Source organism: the organism of the source record quoted next, unplaced genomic scaffold, assembly GCF_019419815.1.
Source record: "Pyrus x bretschneideri cultivar Hongxiangsu unplaced genomic scaffold, Pyrus_bretschneideri_v1 Contig70, whole genome shotgun sequence".
Lineage (NCBI taxonomy): Eukaryota > Viridiplantae > Streptophyta > Magnoliopsida > Rosales > Rosaceae > Pyrus > Pyrus x bretschneideri.
In genome coordinates this window covers 1,344,253-1,347,935 of record NW_025999810.1, presented here as the reverse complement: position 1 = coordinate 1,347,935, position 3,683 = coordinate 1,344,253, and positions in this window count along the sequence as shown.

The window sequence follows — 3,683 nt, the reverse complement described above, 5'->3', positions numbered from 1 at the left end:
AAATCGCTATTTTTTATATGCAGGAGTTTAAGTGTGTTTCTAAGCGACAGTTTGAAGAATCTTCAATGACAATGGAAGTTTCATTGAGGACAATTGTAAAGGCATTGGAGGAGGAGCAGCATGCTCGCATAGGGTTGGCTACCGAGCTTGAATGTCTTTGAAGCGATACAGCTGGAAAACTATTTGACAAGTCCCCAACCCCCGAAAAAGTCGGTAAGGTCAGGGCGGGACGCAGATAATGTCCTTATAGATAAGAACGTTAATAGTTCCCCGGAACGTCCATCGGGTTATGAATATCTCACCACACCTTCCCTTCAAGCTGAAACCTTTACTGACGAAGGGAAGGCAACTCGGGAAAAAGACATAATCTAAGCAACAGCCCCAGCTGTGAATTTGCCTACTTTTGTTGTCGAATTGCTGAAGATAATTGATGAACGCAAACGATGTAGCCCAATCACTGTTGCATATATTAGAGTTTAAAGTGGAGGGTGAGTTGGGAAAAGGGCAAGTTTTCTATCTTCGAGAAAAAGATGAGAACACGAAGGTCAACGAGCATGGTACCCGCACTAAGGAAGGCATCGACGTGAACGAGGTGGCCGGTCTATTTGATTGGGAACCCCTTCTTGTTAAGGGAATACGGCATAAGCGTAAAGAAATGTAGCTAGTGCACCCTTTCACCCATCTCGAATCCTACAAAAGAAGGAAGGTTAGCGATGGTCGTTCCACTTAGGATTTTGTTGTTGCCCTGGAGCCCATGCGGATCATCTTAAAGCTAGATGTGGAGGTTTTTGTTGACATGTTAGGTAGGTTCGCCAAGGTAAATTCACTTTCGATCGTCATTCAAACAATTGAATATGAACTCAATGTCTATATATCCTTAACAACCTATCCTTTTTTTTTTTTTTTGTGTACCAACGATGGACTAGACTTATTCAGATTGGCTACTATAGGTCGGGATTTTTTTATCACACTTTTCCAGTCCAAGGGTACTTTGAACAACAATGTAAGTAATTGTTCTTCATTTGTAGTTTCTGTTTACCATATTATAAGCAAGTACAACAGTTTAATTTTGGCTTTTACAATGTATTTGACCTTGGATTCAGCACACCAACGTCAGCCTTTACCTTCTGAGGAAGCGATCAATGAAGCATCTTAGAGATTTCTAGGCGCAGTGGACAACTACTGACTTTTATTTCTGGGTAAGTGTTTGATGCGAGAATTATACGCACACAAATTAAACCCTCTTTTTATCAATTGTAGTAAGTATGTAAGTAGGGATCGTTCTGGACCGGGGATTAGGAGGGATTGTTAATCACTTGGATTTGACTCAAAAACGTAAAAACAAGTTTAAAACACTATACTAGACTCAAAGAATGCAAAACTCAGAATAAGATAGATTAAGACTAAGACTAAACAAAATATGGGGGGGGGGGGTTGAGGTTTGGACGAATTTAAACTAAAATGGATAGATTGTAAAGAAAACAAATTGTAAATACGAATTTGACGGAAATGAATGGATGGGAAGCTAGCTAAGGGGTTCATCTCCACACATGTTATACTTGCATACAAAATGATTTCTAATTGCTTTTCAATAAACCATGAATTCTCAACACCCCGGGTTAATTAGGTCCGCTTAAATTAACCGTCAAGTTTTCCTTAAGTTAATGAATTGGATGATTGCATACGACAACCCAAAGCATTCCCCACAAGTTCCCTACATGAATTGCATAATAGAGATACAAGCAAGAATCATTAAGTTCTTTGAAAACCATAAGTGTTGACGAGGCATTCGTTACTATGAATTGCATGAAACTTATGCCAAGAATTTACTTAACGCGATTGTTTATAAGCAACCTCCACTACTTGTGAATATAAGTTCATAACTATTAGGTGAAACTCACTTATATTCTAGCGTCATATTCATGCATGAAAATTAAGCGTGCACTCTCAATAAACATACATAAATAGGTTATCAATCAAATAGTTAAACAAATTGAATCCACAACTTATGAAACGTAATTAGAAGTAATCAAATCATATCGCAAGCATAAACATGTATTTCGAATCACCCCCTAGCTAAGGGGGGTTTAGTTCCTCATACGTACAAAACAAAGATAAGTAAATTTAAGCATTGAAATCAAGGAAAAGAAAACACCTAAAAATTCCAACAACTCAAACTTGAATTGTATGAACGTTTAGGCCCTTCTCCTCCTCTTTGTTGTAGTACAAGGTCTAAGGATAGTTGGTTTGGAGGGATGGAAGTGTGGAATGGAGTGGGGAGTTATGGAAATGGATGCAATGGAGGAGAAGATGGTGCAGAAATGGATAGGAAGGCACGGCAACAAGGGGAAAATGGTGTGGAATGGTGTGTGTTTGTGTTGTGAATGGAGGTGTAGAATTGAATGAATTGTATGAATGCATTGCATGGTTTTATAGGGAGAAAAAGGGGTGAATGTGCATGTGGCTGATTTAAAGAATGGGAGAGAGTGGAAAAACAGCTAGGTTGTTGGTGGAAAGCTGGAAATGGGATGGGATGCCACGGCACAAAGGGATTTGGCTGCTGGAATGGGTTGTTTTGCACGGCTCAATGTTGGAGAATGAATGTGTGGCTGCATGGTTGAATGATTAAAGTGCATGTGGGTGAATATGTGGCTGAAATGATGAAGTGGACAACCTGGAAATGCAAGGGGAATGCACGGATTAGAGGATTTGTGTTAGGTGATGGGTGCATGTGTTGAATTGGTGGTGCAATGATGAAATGGAATGCTGGAAAGGGTATGAAATGCACGGCAAAGGGTGAATGGGTGATGGGATGCACAGTTTTGGGAGAGAATGGGAGTGCATGTGGGTGAGTGATTAAAGGGGGTGGAAGATGGCTGGAAATGCATGTGAAAAGCTAGAAAAGGAAGGGTAGGCCACGACAATGGTGAGGTAGGATTAGGAAACTTCTAAGCCAAGAATAGACACTTTCAAATTTAGAAACTTTGGTTTCCAATTCTGAACTCTTTGTTCTTCATTTTCATTTCTTTATCTCTTTATTCATTCCTAGCCTCCTTTGGTCTTCAATTTCGTCCATCTACTTGGCTTCAAGCATGTGCAATCCATTTAATGCCCAAAACTACTCCAAAATGCACTTTCTTGCTCCTTTAGCCCTTTGGACCTACAAGCACACGAAAATAGCTTAAAGTGCTAAAATTACTAAGTACTAGCAACATAAATGCAAGAAAACAAGCAAACTAAGGCGCATAAATATGCTCCTATCAGTGTTATGTTATTATTGTTACCTTCTCTTTCATCTACTTATGTTCGTATTACGGTTTTGCACCCCATTTACGAATATGCAGACATGTCCTCGGTTTTTGTTTCATGGGAAAATCTGAAATTGTGTTGCAACGCATCAATGCAAGAAAAAATGATACAGGAATATGTGCCTTGTTGTAGGAAATGGTAAGGGCAAGTCCAAGACAAAGGTAAAAGAAGCTCTGGTTTTTACACCTTTGAAGCACTTGATCAAGGTCATATCAGCCGATGCAAGTGTGATGCCACACACGTGTGCATGGAATGATTTTGACCAAGTATTCATCCTATGTCACATGAATGGTGACCATTGGATGTTGGGCAAAAATTAAGAAACAACTTGCTCATAGGTGTTTTGTAATACGCCAACTTCCAAAGGCGACATA